Source organism: Dermacentor andersoni, chromosome 6 (assembly GCF_023375885.2).
Source record: "Dermacentor andersoni chromosome 6, qqDerAnde1_hic_scaffold, whole genome shotgun sequence".
NCBI classification, from domain to species: Eukaryota; Metazoa; Arthropoda; class Arachnida; order Ixodida; family Ixodidae; genus Dermacentor; species Dermacentor andersoni.
The window spans coordinates 54,447,374-54,463,198 of NC_092819.1; the positions used below are offsets into that span (position 1 = coordinate 54,447,374).

The window sequence follows — 15,825 nt, forward strand, 5'->3', positions numbered from 1 at the left end:
GGTTGTTTCAAATTTAACTTTCGATCATAACTTCTTTTGTCGAAAGTGCGTGCTGGTTACTGTACAGCACAGTTTCTGGCACGCACATGCATGTTGAATTGAATTGGATCTTTAGTATCATATGTTGTAGAAGGGTGATGGGAGTAAAAGCAGGACAAAATCAGCTAGACTAGGTCCCACTACCAAGAAAAAGCCGCAGAGCAGTGACATATTATAGTAAACGTAAGATATCAAACATGAGATAGGATAATTATTCCCATAACAAGAATTATTATAAAACATCAAGTTTAACAGGATACATTAGTTATTGCTGAAGCATAAGAAAATAGAAGGTAAGATATACACGCATGTTGAAACGACATAGAATACGATCACAGTTAAACAAGTGCGTAAATCACACTTACAATGAATAGCTGCTGTAAATAAGCACTAGGATTATAAAAGCAATGGCATAGCATCTCTCGAAGTCACATTTTCTATGTTCACATCAATGCCAACAAGCTAATTTAACATCTTTGGAATAACATTACATAGCATCTGGTCGCCATGCATACTTAGTGCGTGGTCGAGGCACTAACCAACGATTATACTGGCGTGTATCATATTTATTCCCAGCAGGTTCTAGGTTGGCCAGTTCAGAAATTGTTGTTCTTTGTTTAAGTTCCTTTTCTATCGCCTTACAGATGTTGTAATTGTAAAGATTCTGCGTACCCATTAACTTATATTTTTCTTGTATATAACTAACAAAACGATTAGACTCATATTTATCAACAATTTTAAGAAATCTATTTTGAAGTTTTGTAATGTTGCCAATATTTGTGCGCGTTGTCTCACCCCATACTCGAAAGTGGCACTGGGCAGATGATTGAAACAATGAATGGTAGAAAATAGAGAATGGTAGAAAAAAAAGGCCTACTTACTTCTCCGTCGACGTAAATGGTGTACACCCGAACACGGAGAAGCGAAGTGTCTCCCTTACCACTGTAGGCAACTATGTTCGATATAGGTCTGTATGTCGTAGGGAAGTTATTGCTTCTCGGTCACTGAACTCAACACTTTCTTTTTACAAATGTTTGAGAAACGTTTGAGTGCAGAGGACCCGAAAGCATTCGAACACAGTAAGTTCTAGTACACAATAAACAGCGCCTCATGGAGATGCCAAGCGTATACAGAATGTCCAGCTTGTCATCGGGTAAACAACGCGAGCGCGACGTTCCCAGGCTTTGTCAACGTGATGACTCACGAGTGACAAAAATAGTCGACAGGATTGAACTCAGCACACGAGGAGCCCTGACTAAAAATGGACAACAGTGGCGATCGCCATGAAATCTGCCAGCTATAAGCCGCAGACTGTGAGTTCTATATAGGTTCTTCTTGTGCTATATGACTATGAGCTATACTGTAGAAGCATCTGTAACTGTGTTAACTTTTCGACTGCTGCTGCTGATGATGTGTAGTGTTTTATGGCGCAAGGGCCAGTTATGGCCAAAGAGCGTCATGACGCATGGTGTTGTTGACAATGTATTGCGGATAGCATAGACAATGGATTCTCATGGTGGATGTGACATGGTTGTAAAAGGGCCCAAGAACTCACTGTAAATTGCGTAAAGCATATCGCTACTAAAATAATGACTCTGATTAATTAGTGATGTGGGCTGTGCTAACAGGGTTTCGTTAAAACATGATGCTATAAAGCATAAGAATGACACAAGAACTTCAAAAGAGCTCTTGCATACCAGGCTGTTAATTATGTGCTAAAATTACCTGGCCACATGATTTTTAGGGTGTCCAGTTCAGCTAAAAACTTCAAAAGAATTTGCAGATTAAAAGGCGGTTCATTGCTAAGAAAAAATGCCGGGTGTAGGGGTATGTTATCGCGATATACAAAATGGAAATATATTTTCCTTTCTGCTTCTATCGCAGGACATTCAATAAGAATACGGAGAACTGTGAGATTATCACCACACTTACTACAAGTCGGAGGGTCGCTGCCAGTCAACATGTAAGAGTGAGTACTGTAAGTGTGTGCTATTCTTAATCGACAAAGAAGTACTTCCTTATATCGTGCGGTTTTTCCAGGTATCCAGTTTCCTAGTTTGGGTTTTATCATGTGTAGCTTATTCAATACTTGGGTATTCCACTGTCCTTGCCAATGTTTCCTTAGCTACGGCGTAGAAAAGACTTGAGGTCTGTAGATGCGATAGGGATGGTTGCATCCGTGTCGCTAAAAGTTACTTACGTAGCGCTTTCGTTAGCAGCTTCATTGCCTTTCGTACCTTTGTGACCAGGTACCCAGCATATGACAATCATTTGATTGCACATATACGTGGAGCACAACGGACTGTAGCGCTCACTAAAAACTGAGTTTTTATGTTTTCTTGGATTAAAAAGGTCTCTGACTACACTTAACGAATCTGTAAACACAATAACCCTGGCGAGACTTGTGAGCCGTATGTGTTGGGCAGCTGAGAGTATAGCGTAGGCTTCCGCTGTGAAGATACTTGTGTGTGGATTTAGTGCCCCGGATATTGAAAATGAAGGTCCGAGAGCTGCGTAAGAAACTCCGTTGGAGGACTTGAAAGCATCTGTATAGTATTCTGTACAGGAGTACTTCTCCTGAAGTTCTCGAAAATGGGATTGTATATGTGCTTCTGCTGCAGGCTACCTTCTACGAAAGAGATGTCGCATTGAATGCTCTGCCATTCCCACGGTGGGGGCAGGTGAGTGGGAGTCATTACAACATGCTCTGGAACTAAAACACCGGTTTCTTCTGCCAATGCTATCAAACGAAGGCTCAACGGAGCCCTAGTAGCTGGGCGGTTACGAAATAGCTTGGCAGTGGACACGTCATGAATAAATGAGTGACATAGATGCTCCACGTCTGATTGAACCTTGAAAGCATAGTAAAAACGTAGATATGTCCTGGCAAAATGTAATGACCATTCTTTAGATTCCACATACAAGCTTTCTACGGGACTTGTCCTAAAAGCGCCTGTAGCCATGCGTATACCCAAGTGGGGATTGGGATCTACCATCTTCAACGTACTATAGGCGCAGCAGAGCTATATACTTTAGCTGCATAGTCGAGGCTGGACCGTATAAGGCTTTTGTAGACGCTCAAGAGGCATCTCCTGTCACTTCCCCAAGATATGCGGGACAAGAGCTTGAGTAAATTCATTGCCTTAAGACACTTCGCTCTTAAATAGCTCAGGTGAGGGACAAATCTTAATTTGGAGTCTAAGATAATTCCTAAAAATTTGTGTTCGTGGCTGAAAGATAGCCGTCTCCACTAATATAGATAGCATGGTCAGGTATTATACCTCTCATTTTCAAGAACAGAACGCACGTGATTTTTTGGGGGTTTAACTTAAATCCATTCTCGTTAGCCCACTTAGACAATTTGTTTAGGCCAAGCAGTACATGTAGCTCACAGATAGAAATATTGCATGATTTAAATCCTATTGTTACGTCACCCACATACACAGAATAAAATATTGTGCGTGGTATGACTGTACATAGGGAAGTAATTTTTACAATCAATAGGGTGCAGCTCAGCACGCCAGCTTGTGACACACCAGTTTGCTGTGTGAATGGTCGAGATAAAACATTACCAATCCTGACATGGAACGCGCGGTTAGAGAGGTGGCTTTGAGTCACGTTAAAGAGGTTGCCTCGGGCAACCATAGAAGCCAGATCACGAAGAATTCCAAAACGCCAAGTTGTGTCGTATGCTTTCTCCATATGTGAAAATACTGATAATAAAAGATGGCTGTGGCTTAGCTAAGGTTAAGCCCAGGATGCGAAGCATACTAGCCTTTATTTTAGTTGTTGAACCACTGTTTAGCCTGGTGAACTGCTGTTGCTTGGCTATATTTGGTTCGGCTAGACGAAGAAACAACTCATGCAGGCGAGCGCACGAGCTGAGACCCGGCTATGTAGCTACGCGGCCGCAAGCGAGCGCACGAGTTGAGCCTCCGCTTTTGCAGCTTTTATGACGTCATATGGTAGCTACGCGGCCGCGCGCGGCGTAGTAAGGAAGAGCGTGGTTGTGCGGCTAGTATGCTTCGCATAAAAACTGCTTGTGCACGAAGGCACCTCGGATTTTCGCCTCGATGCGGACAAAGTGATCTGTTGTTGATCTACCCTCCCTAAAACCACACTGCCGGGGGTCTAGTATTTTGTTGCTTTAAAGATAATGGACTAGGCGTCTGTTTACCATTTTCTCAAAGAGTTTGCATTGGCAGCTAGTCAGAGCTCATTCGGACTGTCATAGTTTCGTGCTGACTGTGAACAACGTGGTATTTGGGAATCTTTCGGTTGCAGAAAAAAGTTGAATAGTTCATCGGTTCGGCGTGTCTTCAGGGAGCGATTAGGCAGTGGGGGAAAAGCGTTTGCCATACAAAGTTGGTAAATTTGGCGGCGATAGTGGCCACCCACCACAGAGCCCAACAAGGGGACGCTAGAAGGTCGGGAGAATGAATACCTGCAGACATCAGCCATGCATCGCCGCTATAACCTAATATAAGATACTCAAGGTTGGATAATTACACCAGGTTAACCTTTGCCACCCAGAGTACGGAAGCGAGAAGAAGTGATAAGAAGTGACAAGGGACAGGAAAGGAGAAAGAGCGATAGAGAAAGCAAAAGATTGAAGATGGGGACAGGAAAAAGCGTCTGCCGATTTCCTCCAGGTGGGTCAGTCTGGAGGTGCCGTCTATGTGAAGCAGAGGCCGAAGAGGTGTGTTGACTCCACCGGGGACGGGAATGGACCTTGAAGGTCAACGGACCTTGAAGGTCCGAACAGCCGGCATCGGCTCAACCCCCAGGATCCCCCTTTCCCCAGACACGGCTAAGCCGCGCACGGCTACACGCGGGAGGGTCCAACCATCATGTGCTCGGGCACGTGGTGTCGCAACATACCAAACGCCTGCTGACGCAGACGCCCCTCCGGGGAGTTTTCTACTGCTGGAAAGAGAGTTTTCGACTAGTACGAAATGGGGGGGGGCAACCTTCGGGGCCGCTCTGTCTATTTTTTTGTGCTGACATTGAGACGAATGGCTGTTTCTTCTCAGTCTGTCACGCTTTCTCATATTTAAGAAACAATTTGTTATATTTTCGCCCAATGGGGATCGAAGCATTGACACCGACAGTAAGGTTTCAGCCTGAACTACTCGGACGGTGTTCTAAGTGAAGGCAGGTGGGACATGTTCTCTCGATGCAGCATGCAAGGCAGACTCCTGTTGGACAGAAAAGAAACAGCGCCCTGGCAGCCAACAGGCGTCTCACAACGCTGACGTACTGAGGAGCGTCGCCAGCTGGCGCTTCAGAAAAAAAAAAAAAACCCACCTTATTGCGAAAAACAAACAAAGAAACTCACGTTATGTTAGTCTTATGTCATGCAACGCTTAGTGCCTCAAGCATTTTACGCAAGTGCTTGTCATGGTTTGCCCTTGTCCAGGAGTAAACAATGATATCGGCCACATGTACGCTGGAAAATTTTCCAATGAATTTGCTCAGTGTATCCTTCATCGTCTTGTGGAACCATGAGCCAAAATTCTTCCAGTCAAATTGTGACCGATATTATACTCGTAGATGTCGACCGGTGACAAATGCCGTAAATTTCTTATACTTTCTTTTTTTTAGTGGCACTGGCTAGCACGCCTTGCATAAGTCTATACGTGAAAACCATTCCCATCCTCCAGTCTCGTCAATGATGTCTCGTTCTCCAGGCATTGGGTATATGGGAAAAGATCGGGCTGTTTGTTTATCATTCGGTAATCAGTGCACAGTCGGAAAGACCCATCTTCCTTGGATACAATATTAATAGGGGAAGCAAAACATGATGTCCTCGGCCTAATGATCCCTGCCATTAACATATCTAGAAGTTCTTGTCTTAAACATACCTTCATTTCATGACTGAGCCTGCAGGGATTTTTCCTATTTTCCGACGACTGTGCTTCGGGCAACTGAAACGGCATCTCAATCGCTGTTGTGGCTTCGGGATAGGGCCTAAAACTTTGTAAAGAATGAAAGACAAGGTATGAGCAACATTCGTGGTAGAGAAGTGGTTGGGAATGCGTGGTTCGGAATTCGGTAAGAAATTCGGGACGCCGACGCCGACGCCGGCTTTTATGTGACACGGGCTTCTTAACGCTATCGCGTTAATACATATTACCTCGGGGACCTTCAACGGTCCATGTTCCGCGCAGGATGGCTTTCTTTCATCGGGTGCTTCGGTCAAGCAAATTATAGAAGCTGCATCGTGCATTTGTTAATCTTTGTTTTTCGAGGCCAGTGCGTGAATTCGCGCATACAGGCGAATCCACTAGCCGATGCCTATAGCAAATAATGGTTACTGACTGATAAACAGCACCCCAGTGGAAACTTTGCGTACTTCTCAACTGCGTACGTTCACATTTTAGAAGAGTTAAACGTCAGCCACTTTTTGCCTGGTATTCGTACACGTTAGCTTAAAGGATATGAATAAAGCTTAAAGAGTATTATCGTCGGACATTTTTGTTGCGGTTGCCCGCGATGCTAATCAGATATGCAGACGATATCTCCGCGTTACCCAGAGCATCGATGGAGGCTTTTCAAGATAGCTATGCCAGCAGACATTTGGCTCCAATGACATCGACAATAATGATGCAGTGTATAGAGTAAAGAAGATATTTAGCACAGTCTGTATTTTGCGGCCGAGCGTGGTACGTTTGTCACGTTCTACAGCCACCATTACGGGTTATTAGGTCCTTGCAGTCCCTTCTTGGTTCCTTCTTCTGGTCGAGCAGTACAGAACTACAGGTTTTCCCGCTCAATTTAATCCAAGCGCCAGTGAATTTAATCCGAGCGCCAGTCAATTTAATCTAAGCGCCAGTCAATTTAATCCAAGTGCCAGTGATTTTAATCCGAGCGCCACTCAATTTAATCCAAACGCCACTCAATTTAATCCAAACGCCAGCCGAAATAATCCAAACGCCAGTGAATTTAATCCAGGCACAACGGAATTCAAGAACCTTTGGATTGCAAAAAATTATCAAAATTTGCGAACATATTATGAGTTAACACCTTGAACTTGAAAGAGCAGGGAAGTAGACCAGTAGCTATCCTGCCACGGGACTAATGACAACTTTTGGAGGTTTTGAAGCGAAATGTTTCGCTACGCTAGTCAACACCGTGCATGGAGCGAGCCGGCGTATGTCGGAATTGGCTCCGTAAGCATGTTCGGAGTTGAATTGGCTCCGTGAGCGTGTTCGGAGGTGAATTGGCTCCGTGAGCGTGTTCGGAGTCGAATTGGCTCCGTGAGCGTGTTCGGAGTCGGCGCAGGCGGCCACTGCCGCGCGCTATGCGTCATCGTTTCAGTTCGCCGCAAGCGCGTGATTATCGCAGAGGCCGACTATATAACCGCTTGCCAGAGAATAGGCGTGCGCATTCAACATGGAACAAGACGAGAGTGATACTACCGATACAGAGAGCTGTGTTTATGGCTGTACAGAAATCGCAAGAGACTGTGCCCAGCAATGATGAATAAAGAAGTTTAATAATCCTGCATAACTTATGGTATATATCATTGATAAGCAATTTGCATAACTACACAAGGCACACGTGTAGCATAACCATAAGCTAACCAAAGCATATCCATAAGTGAAACCGTAAGCATAACCATAGGCTAAATCATAGAGCTTAACCATAAGCTGAACCCCATGCATATCCATAACTTAAACCATAAGCATATCCATAAGTAAAACCGTAAGCATATCCATAGGCTAAATCATAAAGCATAACCATAAGCTAAATCTTAGAGCATAACCATAAGCTAAACCATGAGCATCACCGAACCTTTTCGTTTCGAGATATCCAGGCTTAACCTTAGCTAAGCCCCAGGCAATTTTCTTATTTTCTACTTCGTTATGAGAGTGACACAGAAGATGAACATTCTCCAAATTGAGAGGAAACGTCAGCATGAGTACGTCGAGTTAACGGTACGCATGCGATTTGGTCATGGCTATCATACGAAAGAATAAAGGTTGATTCGATGATAATCACTGGGCCCTCGCCGGGAGGCTTCGGTCGCTAGCGAACACTATTCACTATTCTACTGCGATATCCGCAGCCTCCAATCAAACACCTTGTCATCGGTACCGCTAAAACAGTCATGAATACCATTTAATTGCATAACTGATAAGGTCGAGTCACTAGTGATCACAAGTGAAATACAATGCGCAGTTCGGGGTTCTTCGTGTTTTGCGCAACATAAGGTCATATGCATTGAATGAAATACGATGAAACGAGTTGCCCACTATGCCTACTATAAACTCGTATACTTAAGTCATTGGCGAATATTATTCACTTATTTTACTATCCCTGAGGCAGCTTTCCTTCGTGAGTGCCGTCAGTAGTATCAATGAAGTTGTAGCACGATGGAGCACTTTTGCGTTACCACTGCCAACTGATACCGCCGAGTTTTTAGCCATCACTAGTGATACGCTCACTGCGATGTTCTCGAATTTTCATGCAGAATAGCGTCATAGATATGAAATTAAATGTAATTCAGACGGGTATTCACTAACTATAATTTGATAACTATAGGAAATATCAAGATTGATTCACTCTAGTGATGAAGAATCACTTTGTGTAGTTTGATGGTCACAGCCATCATTCATGCACGCCGTCAATGGTATAAATGAAAGTGTCAGGAAATGAGAGTTTTAATCAATCAACATTGCTAATTGACATCGCAGAGCCATTAATGGTCACTAGCGATAAGCTCTGTTCGGTGTTCTTGCACTTTTATGCTGCATAGCGTCAGGCATGTCAAATGGTAAGTAATTCAAACGATGATTCAAGATTAATAACCTGGAGATGATAAGAATTAGCCACTAGTAATCACGAATCACTTTGTTATGACAGCGGTAGCCACCATTCGTTCATTTTGCCACAGGTATTGAATGGTTTTCCCTAATTACTTTCCTCTGAGATTTCTGATGGGATCGAATTACTGGGGGTCATTGGTGACTACGTTCACTTTAATTGTCTCGACTGCTCACCAATCACAGCTTCATGGACATAAAATGAAAAGTTTCTCAAAAGGTGATTAAGTTATCACAATTATGAAATGAGAAGATTGGGCCACTAGTAAATATCAATAATTTTTTACCATTACAGCGTCTACTTGTACGCGCTGCAATTGAGTAAAGTTTCAATAAACCAGCAATATTTCGAAGAATAGAAAGAACATCAGCGAGTCATTAGCAATAAATAGTGATTTTGCACAGTTCTGTTTGCCGGGTATATACAATTCTTCACTGTAACGGCATCTCAAGAAAAGTCATTAGCAGCGTAATTAGATTATACTGTGTAGGATCTCATATGGTTTAGTCCCTGGAGATGACAGATCACATCACATTTCCCGTACGTCGCATATATATAAACTTCGGTTATACGCTATGAAGTGAACAGGGCGTTCACGGTGCTTTACAATGCGTATGGAAGCTGTGATGCGTACAGAACGTTTTCGCAGGTCTGATACGTTCAGAGAAAGGCGGCTTATTTGACGGTTTGCTGTTCTAACAAATTCCTTGAAAAGGCGAATGATGTGAATTAGTAAAAAGGGCGGCGACAAACGACGAAACGCCCAAAAGGACTGGAATGGACACATAATTGCACAAAATGCAATCTGCAAGAACGGCTTTACAATAATTTAAAAGAAAGCATCAAGCCTCTTGAGAAGCAAGCGTACCTGCGTGCACTACAATTTGTGTTTTGTTTTCCTTCACTTAAAGAGGGCCGTACTAATAACAGGGTAAATGATAAATGCCTAGAACGGTTGCATTTGTTTTGCTTCGACGTGTTTCAGTGTACATTATTCCTTTCAGGGAGGGCTTAATTTGTATATATGGCCTTGCTTATCGTCATATCTCTCAGTCATTGCTTGTGTACATTAGTCAGGTCCATCGTAGGGGATGCTTTCTTCTTGCCAATATTCCTGTATAATTCTGTTCACTGTGTGCGTCCGCTGGATGCACGCTTGTGAAGCACAGGCCAGGCGTTCGTGAGCTTCATCGATGGCTGACAAAAGTGGCGAATCTTGAACTGCGGGAAAGCTTACTCTCGCGACCGCCATAAGCCTGCCACTTTCGTGTTTCGACTTTAAGAAGCCCTTCGAATGGCCACAATGAATTTTCCCGTTAGTATCACAGTTTCGCTCCCGGTCTTTGCCATATGCTACTGGCTAGGCAAAAGTAAGACCATGCCTATATACTATGGGCTCGCAAGAAGTTAGGAGGGTTTTGGAAAAGCTAGACTTCCGAGCATCAAAGTACTTTGATGTCGTAGAGAAAAAGTTCAAAGTAATTTTTATTCATCAGCCTAATAATTTCTGCTAACGCGTCAAGTGATTCTCATCGAATCAACCTTTATTCTTTCGTTTGATAGTCATGACCAAATTGCATGTGTACCATTAACTCGACGTACTCATGCTGACGTTTCCTCTCAATTAATTTTGAGAATGTTCATCTTCTGTGTGGCTCTCATAATGACGTAGAAAATAAGAAAATTGGCTGGGGCTTAGCTAAGGTTAAGCCTGGATATCTCGAATCGAAAAGGTTCAGTGATGCTTATGGTTTAGCTTATGGTTATGCTTTAAGATTTAGCTTATGGTTATGCTTTATGATTTAGCCTATGGATATGCTTACGGTTTCACTTATGGATATGCTTTGGTTAGCTTATGGTTATGCTACACGTGGGCTATGTGCAGTTATGCAAATTGCTTATCAATGATATATACCATAAGTTATGCAGGATTATTAAACTTCTTTATTCATCATTGTTGGGCACAGTGTCTTGCGATTTCTGTACAGCCATAAACACAGCTCTCTGTATCGGTAGTATCACTCTCGTCTTCTTCCATGTTGAATGCGCACGCCTATTCTCTGGCAAGCGGTTATATAGTCGGCCTCTGCGATAAACACGCGCTTGCGGCGAACTGAAACGATGACGCATAGCGCGCGGCAGTGGCCGCCTGCGCCGACTCCGAACACGCTCACGGAGCCAATTCGACTCCGAACACGCTCACGGAGCCAATTCGACTCCGAACACGCTCACGGAGCCAATTCGACTCCGAACATGTTTACGGAGCCAATTCCGACATACGCCGGCTCGCTCCATGCACGGTGTTGACTAGCGTAGCGAAACTTTTCGCTTCAAAACCTCCAAAAGTTGTCGTTAGTCCCGTGGCAGGATAGCTACTGGTCTACTTCCCTGCTCTTTCAAGTTCAAGGGGTTAACTCATAATATGTTCGCAAATTTTGATAATTTTTTGAAATCCAAAGGTTCTTGAATTCCGTTGTGCCTGGATTAAATTCACTGGCGTTTGGATTATTTCGGCTGGCGTTTGGATTAAATTGAGTGGCGTTTGGATTAAATTGAGCGGCGCTCGGATTAAAATCACTGGCACTTGGATTAAATTGACTGGCGCTTAGATTAAATTGACTGGCGCTCGGATTAAATTGACTGGCGCTTGGATTAAATTGAGCGGGAAAACCTGTAGTCTGTCGCGCGGCGCTTGAGCAACCACGTGCTCGCGGTGGGTTCGCGTTTCCATCCGTGTCTATCCGCCGCCGGCTGCTTGCTCTGCGATTGCTGCTGCGCCTGTTACAGCATGATCAATGTCCTGCGCATGAACTCGCCTGTTATTTCATTGGCACAAAAATTCGTTACATGTTACCGGGCGTGCACTTAAATCGCGGAGCACAAGTGTTAAACGAACCTGTATTTTACTTTACGGCCGTGGTATTTATTCGCCCCATACAACAGGTATGTCCTGATGTAGACATTCTCGAAAACCTGATTGTAGATACTATGTCAGTCTTACTGCTTCCTCTAGTTCCCCTAGCGCGTGGCGCACGTTCCAATAATCTGTCGTGAGATGCAGCAACGGCGTCATTCTTGCCTGGCCACCTACGCGACTTCATGTGGCGTCTAGGGTGGCAAGTGCTTCCAAATCGTGACAGAATAGAGCAGTGGGCCGTAGTCCCATCTTCGCTTTATCCCAATTTCCCCCTTCAGGAATCCACTAAACATGTGCTGCTGCAATGCTTCGTTGCCAGGGTATTTTGGAAGGCCGTGCATACTGGTTTCCGTGGCCTTGAAGTTAACCTATTTATTACATCTGGTCGCCGCTGACCTGCCCGCTTCGCGCGACTTTTAATTGCTGCGGCGTTTGCTCAGTGGCTATGGTGTTAGGCTGCTGAGCACGAGGTCGCGGGATCGAATCCCGGCCACGGCGGCCGCATTTCGATGGGGGCGAAATGCGTAAACACCCGTGTGCTTAGATTTAGGTGCACGTTAAAGAACCCCAGGTGGTCAAAAATTTCTGGAGTCCTCCACTACGGCGTGCCTCATAATCAGAAAGTGGTTTTGGCACGTAAAACCCCATAAAAAAATTGCTGCGGGGTTCTTTTGTCTATGGCGTAACCGGTGCGAGGCTGTTGTCGCGGCACATCGTCGCCGCGATCATTTTCCACTTCTGGGGGAGCTCACTTCGAGCTACTTTCGTTTCTGTCAGAGGAGTTCTTCCGCGGAGAGGAAGAGTTCCTTCGACAGTGGTCATGCCGCTTTCTGTCGGTGGCTGACTGACGCGTATGGCTTAATTTTCGACCAGCCTGGTTCTTGTAGCCAGGCCATCAGACGTATTCATCGAACGTGCACAGAATGTAGATGGCTGTGAGTTCTGTGTGTGTGTGCCCTCGTATACATGGTCATTTCTGCATATACACATCTCATTGCATCACTTTAAAATTATGTAAACTATCTCTGTCACATCATCATTGTACGTAACCATTGTGTACACTGTATATAAGGAACATCATTTTATACATGTGACAATTTATGTGTAACTGTGCTTTTCCGTGGGTCTATGTGGTTATATGTTAGTGAGTGAGGACTCGGACACTACTTTGAGAACGCGCCGCGTATGCAACGCTTCGCTTCTTGTATATGTTATCGTCCTGGTGTAATTGTGCCGGGATTGTGAATCAGTGACTGGTCGAAATAAACTTTTTCTAAACACATGTGTATACACGCGGACAATTTTTTTTTTGGCAATGAAGGGAAAGCTACGGGCGCGTGGCTGCTGCACATGTGTTAACGCGCTGAGTAATTAGGCAGCGTTTGACAGTGGTTTTGGTTGCCCGGAACAGACGCTGAATCGACGCAGCTTCCCCTTGCGACGGTTTCGCATTTCTTCTGACGCGGAAGGGAAAAGGCACAAAATAAGTAAACCTTTACACTCAGTGGTGTGTTTCTGTCTTATTTAACTGTTGCTGATAAGGTGTTTACGTTCTCTCTCTCCCAGCCTAAGCTAGCGCGGATTACAACGCGGAACTCTATTCAGAAGTGCCCTCGCTTGCGGGCGCTTTGCCTCCGTAGCTTTCCCTTTATTGCCGCAGAAAGTTGCCCGCGAGTATAGACTCAATGCAATTAATTATCTACACCCCGGGTGCGCAAGTGTTCTGGCCTTACGGCTACCACTCTATACTCCGTTTCATACGTCAGGTGCAAGGCTGTGGAGGCCAGAGATACTTTTTGCAGTGGCTGCGTTCGCACTTAAAAATATAATTCGTTATTTTTTGACCCCATTGTTTTTATTGTTTTAGTTAATGGTCTTAGCCGGTTCCTTTGTTTGCCTCAGGTCGCACACCAGACATAATTTCGGGCATGGCAGCCCTGATCAGAAAAGTTCACCTGAGCCACATGCGTGAAATGTCATTCATCATGCACAGCCTGCCGTAGGCAAATGGCTCGCCTCGCTAAATTGAAATCATGGCGTAGAATGTGCGTAGTGCTTCGTACACGTTTATTTTTGGACGAAATGATACACATAACATAAAGAAATGACAAATTTCAATCGTAGATTACTCACCAGTAGCGGTAAAATATTCGCATTACGGCTGTGATTCATTTATATGCACTTGATTGCAGTAGACCTCTGCAGGAAAAAAAAGCAAATTTGCAGAAAAGCAATAGAAAAATGCTTACCGCTATCACTAAAAAGAAAGGTGTACAATCAGTGCATTCTACCGTTGCTAACATATGAGGCTGAAACTTGGAGACCGACAAAAGAGCTTGAAAAACAAGTTAGGGACCTCACAAAGAGCGATGGAAAGTACAGTCATAGGCGTAACGCTAAGAGACAGGAAGAGAGCGGTATGGATCAGAGAGCAAACGGGCATAGCCGATATTCTAATTGACATTAAGAGAAAGAAATGGAGATGGTGTGCATAGGTTAGATGACCGGTGGGCCATTAGGATTACAGAATGGTTACCAAGAGAAGGGAAACGCAGTCGAGGGCGGCAAAAGACTAGGTGGGGTGATGAAATTAAGAAATTCGCAGGCGCAAGTTGGAATCGGTTAGCGCAGCCCACGGGTAATTGAAGATCGCGGAGGGAGAGGCCTTCCGTGGTCTTAAAATAGGTTGTTGTTGATGATGATGATGATGATGAATATTACCATCAGTTACCCGCGAACCGTAAGGTAGATTGCCGATAGCATTAAGTGAGTGAGAGAGACAGACTGGGAGGCCAGCCGGTGTGACCGGCTGGCTACCTTGTACCAGGGTAGTTATCGATCATCTTTAACAGTGGATGCACCGCCAATATCTCTCTAATATCTCGCAACCAATTCTAGTACGCATAAAAAAAATCAGGAACGTTCTCACCGGGTAGCCGCCTTGAATATTTGAATAAACATCGCTGTCGAGAAAGAAAGCCAAATTATAGCGACTGAAGGCAGCGACAGTATCACTTAGGATTTAAAGAAATTGCAAAGAAAGTATGACAGCCGAGAAATTAGTATTTAAAGTAAATAATTAAATTAAATTCATCATCGTCATCATTAGCAGCAGCCTGGTTACGCCAACTTCAGGGCAAAGGCCTCTCCCAAACTTCTCCAACTACCCCGGTCATGTACTAATTGTGGCCATGTTGTCCCTGCAAACTTCTTAATCTCATCCACCCACCTAACTTTCTGCCGTTCCCTGCTACGCTTCCCTTCCCTTGGAATGCAGTTCGTAACCCTTAATGACCATCGGTTATCTTCCCTCCTCATTACATGTACTGCCCATGCCCATTTCTTTTTCTTGATTTCAACTAAGATGTCATTAACTCGCGTTTGTTCCCTCACCCAATCTGCTCTTTTCTTATCCCTTAACGTTACACCTATCATTCTTCTTTCCATAGCTCGTTGCGTCATCCTCAATTTAAGTAGAACCCTTTTCGTAAGCCTCCAGGTTTCTGCCCCGTACGTGACTACTGGTAAGACACAGCTGTTATACACTTTTCTCTTGAGGGATAATGGCAACCTGCTGTTCATGATTTGAGAATACCTGCCAAACGCACCCCAGCCTATTCTTATTCTTCTGATTATTTCAGTCTCATGATCCGGATCCGCAGTCACTACCTGCCCTAAGTAGATATATTCCCGTACCACTTCCAGTGCCTCACTACCTATCGTAAACTCCTGTTCTCTTCCGAGACTGTTAAACATTACTTTAGTTTTCTGCAGATTAATTTTCAGACCCATCCTTCTGCTTTGCCTCTCCAGGTCAGTGAGCATGCATTGCAATTGGTCTCCTGAGTTACTAAGCAAGGCAATATCATCAGCGAATCGCAAGTTGCTAAGGTATTCTCCATCAACTTTTATCCCCAATTCTTCCCACTCCAGGTCTCTGAATACCTCCTGTAAACACGCTGTGAATAGCATTGGAGAGATCGTATCTCCCTGCCTGCCGATTTTCTTTATTGGGATTTTGTTGCTTTCTTTACGGAGGA

General features: G+C 44.3%; 1 long non-coding RNA gene across 1 annotated transcript in view; it reads left to right on the forward strand.

The window, feature by feature from the left end:
- The window catches only part of LOC140218968 (uncharacterized), a 27,994-nt gene extending 25,269 nt beyond the window's left edge, over positions 1–2,725 (forward strand). The window contains exons 2-3 of the long non-coding RNA XR_011895163.1: positions 1,924–2,008; positions 2,661–2,725. This is a non-coding gene — a long non-coding RNA (uncharacterized lncRNA). The remainder of the gene's footprint in view (positions 1–1,923; positions 2,009–2,660) is intronic.
- The last annotated feature ends 13,100 nt before the right edge of the window (positions 2,726–15,825 follow it).